This window comes from Pezoporus wallicus, unplaced genomic scaffold (assembly GCF_028554395.1).
Source record: "Pezoporus wallicus isolate ANWC-B61680 ecotype Strahan unplaced genomic scaffold, APGP_CSIRO_Pwel_v1 contig_8047, whole genome shotgun sequence".
Taxonomy (NCBI): Eukaryota; Metazoa; Chordata; class Aves; order Psittaciformes; family Psittacidae; genus Pezoporus; species Pezoporus wallicus.
The window spans coordinates 2476882-2484945 of record NW_026639548.1 but is presented as its reverse complement, the minus strand read 5'-3'; positions in this window follow the sequence as shown (position 1 = coordinate 2484945).

Genomic DNA, 8064 nt, shown 5'->3' with positions numbered 1-8064 from the left:
AAATGTCTTCTCCTAGGATAAGAGGAAAAAGTAATTAATAGATAAGGGTCTTCCCAGTGGAGGCCGATTTGCTTTCTGATCCACAAAGCACTGCAGATTAAAAACTGGAACTAAACAATTCATAGAAAACTGAGATGGCTGGAGAAGTGGGTGCTTTTCCATCACAGATTAGCGACACTGTTACCCTCATCTGCAATCAGGACTGCAAAATCCCCCAGTCCAGCATGCCTGCTAATTACCCCCTTTGCTTCCTTAAGAGCAGGGCAAAATGAGATTCCCTGCCCTGATTAGAGGCATGGAGAAGGCAATCACTGTCATTTGCGTTCAATCAGATGTTTGTTCCCCCTGACAGAAGAGCACCAAACAAAGGCTATGCCATCTCACTAATTAATCCCGCCCTTCTGCTCTAAAATTGACAAATAAGACTGAGCTTGACTCGTAATCCCTTTGTCTTCTATTATTTACTCTTTTTTAACAGTGATTTATGGCAAGGTAGTGCTTTCATTATTCTTGTTAATTACCTCTGTTCTCTACTCCAGCTTGTAAAATGTAATAGCCTGAAACATAAATCTAGTCTTGCCACCTATGTTCACACATCATTAATATTATTCTGGCCATTCTCATAAAATCTTTATAAAACATAATTATACATTCGCCATTAAGAGTTATGTTGTAGCGAAGATCCACTAAGCCTTTTCTGAGGACTAACCTAATCCGAGTATTAAACCTTCCTGTTTGTGTTCTCCTAAGGAAAAAACCACACCACTAATTGGTCAGTGAATATTGTAGAGCCAACCAACACACCTCCAGTGTGCAAGCCCTGCTAAGTAGCTGCTATTGCTTTTGTGACAGGGATGCAGAGGCACTGTAACGAACTCTCCTTCACTTCCCACCTCTGGAAACAATAATCTCACTGAACTGAACAACGATCACTAGGCACGACTGCAGCAAACAAACGCAGCAGCTACTCACTTGAATGATTATCAAGTTTCTTTCCGTGTGTAGATAATCCCCAAACAAATTATTTTCATCCTCTCTGCCCCTGATACTTCAAATCAAAAGAACTGCATATCCCAGAGAACAGACATCTTCCAGTAGCCCTTTTATTTTCCCTATTGTATTTTTTTAGTATTGCTTATGATTATATGTAAGGAAAAAATCTATTAGGAGGAGAGGAAATGCATTATCCCCAGTTTATTGTTGACATGATATTAGCTCAGTATTTGTCACATTTCTGGTAATGAACAAGTTTAAACGCAACACTTCATCTCTCCAACAAAATACTTGCCTATATGAACAGCAGTAATATTCCAGCTGAGCCTAGTGAGAAACGTGTTTATTATCTCTCAGAAAAAATAATCTCATTCCTCCCTGATCCATCTAGTGTATTATTACCTAAGTGTGCATTTGGAGGTACTAGATCAGCTAATGTAAGCCCTTCAGCCAGCAAGTATTATCACGTGTATGTCCATTAACTTTCATTCTCCAGAGTCAGAGGAAGGACAGCCTATAAAATACTGCAATTGAGTTTATAATTGTTAATTACTGTAAATTCAGTGTTTGAGATAAAAGCATTCCCCTCTTTAGGTAGGTCTTCTTCCTGATGTATCGTGGTTATTATGGCTTTTAGTTGGATTCACAGTGGCGAGGTCCTGTTTCTGGGGTTTCTCCTGCCTTACACCCGCATGCAAGACCTGACTCAGACCTTCCCAGCGCTACAGCCCCATTAGGCCCAGGACTTTAATGGCTCAAACCACATCAGATCAGAGTGCAGATCCCAGAAGCATGGGTCAGAAGGGGACTGATCAGGTTGTAGTCTGCAAGATGAAATCAAGCCACTTTCTCCATCTTTTCCTATTCTTTAGATGGCTGCCAGGAAAAATATTTCCTGGCTGACTCCACCTGTGGTTTACTGAGTAACGGGAGTAACGGCATTCTCAATAATGCATTTTGCCTGAGGAAAGCACTGTAACTTGTTTAGCTTGGGGGAAAGCAGAGAAATGGGGAAATGGGATGAGAAAGCTGTCTTTAAACGGAGTTGGAGATCTATGCCAGACTGGGGTGGGCAGCATGCACAAGGCAGGTCAGAGGGCAAGTTCACCTTCAAGCACAGCTCCCTGAACTAGACTGATTCAATCCTTTTTCCTTTGTTCAAGAAAAGGTTTATTTCTTAAAAATCTTAAAACCAAACCTGATGTAAGCCACAGAGTTAAACCAAGTTCTGGGACCTTGCTTCCTTTACTCTGAATGCCCATCTGCCATAGATGTGTATATACCTTCTGGTGATTTCTTTCTCAAGAAAAGCGGTAAATCTCACTCCAGTCTTCAGTTAAACTGCTAAAGGTGACTCTCCAGCCTGAACTAATAATTCAATAAGGTCAGCCATGAAAGTCTTCCCATTTTAAGGTAGTTGTACAGAAAAAGTTAACAAACTTGCTTCTTGGTAACCTATTTTTCTCTATTTAGTTTAGACTTCCAGACTACTGTCCCTAATGACCAGGGAAGCTGCCGTGTATGTGGTCACCTCATCTCCTGCATGCTGCTGTGGGGTAGGCACCAGCAGTACATATGCAATGCTTGCCATGGTCCAGTTCCATTTCTGGATGGGTGGTTACATCTGAGATGTCTGCTGACACGGTTACAGACAGCTAAAAGAGAGGGTTGGTGGCTGCAGCCCTGCATTTGGAGAGTGCTGCTCTGTGCACTCTGTCTTGGTGTCTCCTGCCTTCTGACCTCCTCCCAGTTTGAAATCGAGGTCTCCAACGCAAGTGGTCAACAAGGAAGGCTGTATCACTAGGGCCTCCTTACAGTCAGACACAGAATGCAATTTCATGCCAAGCAGGTCCCTCTGAAAGTGATTTAATTAAAGCTTCTGAATTAATAAGCCTATCCTTCATTAGTAGCCAGAGTAATAAAAGCAGCATGAAACTTCTTTTTAATGAAACAAAGCATACCTAAAAAGTAAAGAGGAATGTGAAAAAAACAGTTGTACTCTGTGAGCTGCTTTTGCTGCTGTTGGCTCAGTGTTATAATGACTATCAGACAACGGCTGTGTGCGTTCTAGCGAAGCAAGAAAGACTGAACAAAAGATTGCGTATAAGAAAAACATGGAATCAACTTTGGAAGTTAAAAATACAGGTATAACAGGAAGAACCTGGGATCTGGTATTGTGCAGGTATTCTTCTATACCAGAACACCTCATGTATTCAGAGGGGATTACTGTAGGGTGTTTAACCATTATGTCTCTCCATCTATCCATCAGGAGAGCAGTGGAACAGACTACCTAAAATCTCTTCTGTGTGGATCTTTGTGAAGAAAAGTCCTCAACACAGAGATCCCCGAGCATGGCAGATTCTGAGACCCAGATCAGCATGTTGTATATCAGGCTCATTACTAATTCCGGATGCATCACATGCCGCTAAGCACCTTTTATCTTTTCCTGAAGTTTGCTGTTGTTTTGTAGTTTCCCCCAAGTTTTACAATCTACTGTTACAAACGTAACACAATTGTATCTCTTGCACAGCTGGGGGCTCCCAAAGCTAGTTTTCTAAAGAAAATGTATTTTCCATCCACTGCCTCCATAAGCCTCCCTGCTGAGAAGAGTTTATGCTTAGCTACTCTCAGGACATAATAAATGCAAAAGAAAAGAAGGTAAAGCGAGGACTTAAAGAGCTGCATCAGATTTCATCAGTGGAAGTTTTGGCCATGAACATGATCCTATTTGCCCCTGTTTAGTGCATTTTGGAGTTCATTTTCCACAGAAACCTTCTCATCCACCTAAGGGATATATTTTTTTTCAAGTCCCTAAGTGGGTGAACTGGTCAGACTAATTGTGTCTGAAAGGCTACAGTTGACATACAACGGAGACTTAATTATGTAGTGTGCAGCTCCATCTGTCAGCTGCAATATCTTTTGTTACCAAGAATTAGACTTCCATAGAAGATGACGTGACAGATTCAATTTGCTTTCACAAGGATAACTGTTATATGGGCATTTGAATGATGCTGCAAATTAGAATAACATTTACATTCCTTGTGTAGACTTTGAAATGCTATTTACAGAATGGCCTGTCCAAAATATAAAGCTAAGATTGAATGGGTGGTAGCCACTACAAAGCTGAAAACCAGGAAACAATTAATTAAAGTATCATGAAACGGAGAACAACCTTACACACCACTGAGTGAAGATTCACCCACACCCATGCAAAAAGTTCTGAAGAGGCCGTTTTTGTGTGAAGTTAATGGGAACAGCTCTTGTACTAAAATTCAAGCACTTTTACACCAAATCTGATAGCGAAATGTAAAGACCATAAAATTCCAGTCTGGGAGGGAGAAAGGATAAAGCTTTCCCCTAAACTAAAGATTTTCTACCTGTTTACTACAGAGTCTTTTCAAGGCTGATGCAGACGCTGTAAAACTATGGAAGCGTGATGACTATAACTTCCCTTTCATTTCTGCCTTTGTTGATAGCTCACAGATCACATCTCCAGATTCACTGTGAGGTAAACAATTATCCACATGGCTGGGTAAATCCAGCTCATGGTTACTTCAGCCTTGCTGCTACCCAGCCACTCATTTACCTGAAATAATCTGATCACATTCAATTGTGAACCCAGAGCTTCCAAGGGACACCAGTACCCATGTAACACATGCTGCATGAAAGAAGGAACAAATGCTATCTTCAGATACCACATGTGATTCATAAGTTTTCCTCCAAGTTTTTGCGATCATGTGTTCTTAATTTGTCTTAATACACGTGTCTCTCCCATCTCAGTTTGGAAGCCCACACAGACTACAGGGGAAGGAAAGTAACTATAACAAGCTGGCATATTTACAAGGAGAAAAAACACAGAAGAGGGGAAAAATATACTATGAAGGATTCTGCTATTTGCTCTAAAATAAAGAGACTTGCTAATTAGAAAGACGCTTTTCACGACTGCTTTAATTTGAAATGGGGGGGGACCCCCCTTCATTTGCTCACAGGCTGCAGTGTATTTCAACTGATGAACAACATCATCTTTAGCAATCTATACATTCACCATATAGTAGTGCATCTGGAAGTCTAACCTGCCATTATGTCAGCGTGCAATATACAGCTTTGAAAAACTTCCTCTATTTATCAGCTTTTGAATTCAGTCGTTGCCCAATTACCTCTAAAATTGTGACAATCTTAGTTTTAGCTGAAGAGCTTTTATTGAAAATCTACTGGTAATCTTCTGTAAATGTTAGTCATGAACAACGCTGCTAAATCATAAAAACATTACTGCTTGCGATTAATCTGGGGAGAGACATTAACGTATTCAGTTCTAAATGGTCTCTCATCCCAGCATCCAGTAAGTACTGATAAATTGAATTAGCTTACTTAGCATGAGGTTTGCTGGGAGCTGGTTTGTAAACCTTCCCTAAGTTTCTGTTTCGGCATCCTGGCAAAGGTATGAAAAATTCAATCCCAGACCTTATTTCCTGCAAATGGCACCAGTTTGCAAGGATCTAAAAGCTTGTAAGGGTCTAAAAGCAACATTCTTCTGAATGCATCTCTAATGCTCATTTTACATACAGGTTTCACTTCCCAAAGCACAAAATAACCGGAGGCCAAGTAAACCATGAGTTCTCCATAACTGCATCCCATTGCAAGCCTACAGCCTCTGCTCAAACTAAACTTCTTCCTGTCTGCTTCCTGTGCACCCCAGGCATTTAGATTTGCAATGTGTTACACAGCCATGAAACAAACAGGAGACAGAAGCAGGGGAACATTACCAAAGCCAGTGGAGACCATCAACATGGGCATGTACAAACATGTCATAGCTGGGAACAGAGAGGCAGAGCTATGTGGGGTTGCTCAGGACTGTAACTGCGCATAGAGGCTATTCCCTGTCTGTATTTCGGTGGATAAGAGCTATCAGAGAAAACCTACATGCCCATTAACATGACAGGGATGCAGAGTGTTTGGCTCCTCAGTAACAGAGCTGTAGCCGAAAGGCAGGCATATGCAAAGGATGGGAAGGATGTCAATGTTATAGGCTGGCAACAGTGGAAGCTCTGAGCTGAAACCATAACCCCGCAGACTCCACTAACCATGTGTGGATGCATTTTCCATAGTAATTTGTATACTTTGCAAATACATCAAACACACCACTTTCTCTGCTACAATTAATTCATATCTACTTCCATTTTGACAAACTGTAATTGGAGCTGAAGCTGAACAAGAGCTAATACTGGTTAATGAAAATTCACTAAACACTGATTTGAATATTCCTCTCGTTTGCAGCCTAACTGGAGCTTGAGAGCTGCTGAAGGAATGAAGCAAATCTAATGAACATAAAACCAGCCCATCAGTGCTGCTTGCTTAGAAAGAAATGGCTGAATTATGCTGCTGGAGCAGCTTGAGCAGCTGCAGAAATGTGCTCTCCAGAGGCCCTGCCAGCGAGGTGCCCCCATGGCCAGGGCTCAGGGGGCTGCTCCAAGCTCCCTCCCAGCAGCCTCCAAACTGGGCTGTGCGTGTCTGCTATTCCCTGTGGAGATCAGCCAGACGACAGAGCTATTCCATGAAATGAATGCCTGCCAGCTGACTGCAACACTGGGATGAAGGTGCATTCATTTTATCCCAATATTTATCTTGTCCAATGCCTCCCCTTCACCTTGCTAGCAGAACCACCCAGAGGCAACTTCATGGTGTTCTTTCCCTTGGGGGGCTGTAGGGACAGAGAGGTGGAAGATGCCTGGAGATGGCTACAGGGGTGAGCCCTGCCCAGTCAGCAGAATGTATTGTACAGCAGCCACATGGGCACCTCAGTACCTTTCACGTATAGGTAATGTTCCTTCCTTTATATATGCACAAATAAAGCAGAAAAATGCCTCGAATGGATCAATTAAATCCCACCTAAGTGACACCATGGGAGGCTTTTGACCAATGCAGAAAGCTAAGATACGTTTTACTTCAGCAAAATCAGTAAATAGCTTCTCCAGCACAGCAGAAAAAAATGTAGAAAACAAGCAAACTTTAAACCACCACTTGGTGTTAAATACTTGTAAAAGCCTTTTTTCCTTAGATTAATCTCTCACGTTTATCTGCTATATACATTTTGGAGACACAGTGAAAATTGCTTATTTCTAATAAAATGTAGAAACTGTACCCTGAGGAAAAATTACTGTGTTATGAAATATTTTTCCCCTCTACCACAGCCAATTTAGTTTTCATTTAAAATTCAATAACTGCATCACACTCAGAATCTTCCATGACTGTCATAATGACTTTGAACAAAAAGTGTGCTGTAAACAAGGAAGATTAAAAAGACATTATTGAGGTAATTTCTCCCCAAGTTTCTTTCACACAGACAGATGCTGAAAATGGATGTAACAGTTAGCATGAGTATGATTAGAAATAAATAGGAAAAAGGAAGCGCTTTGTTCCACAGATACTTTGGTAATAAAAGCGTTACTTCCCTATTTTATTTGAGTCCCCTTTCATTCTTTGGTGGAAGGAAACACTTTGTTGTTTCCTCACAGAAACACTGATGTAACTGAAGAAGACAAATGATATAATATTGCTAGAAAAATGCTGCCTACTTGCTGTACCACTGTCTTCCCCTGCATCTCAGGAAGGAGCTCTGACAGAAATGTGCTGTACAGGAGCTGCTGGTCCACGCTCCCAGAGTCCTGCATCTTGTTGCTTTGTCAGTAGCAGCCACTTCAGAAGAATGTGCAGAAAGAGGAGAGTCCCTTTTCTCTTTGTTCAGTCTCTGAAGACAAATTCTGCTCCTAGCATGTAGAAGGGGTAGCAATGTCCAAAAGAGCCTCTCTTGCCCACCCATGGCTCTGTTCCTTGCTGAGTGCATGGCCAGGCATACCCTCCAGAACAGCCCAGAGCCTCTGTTTTGCAGAAGGCAGCTGAATTTCTGCAGATATATTCGACAAGTAAAGCTGTGCACATCCAACTACATCACTTGGCGTCATTCCCTATGTAAAGCATCTTCACATTTACAAGAATCATTTCTATCACTTTTATTGTAACTCAAAACAACCCGAAGAGCTAGTAGGAAGCCAGTGCGCTGTAGGACGGGTGCTG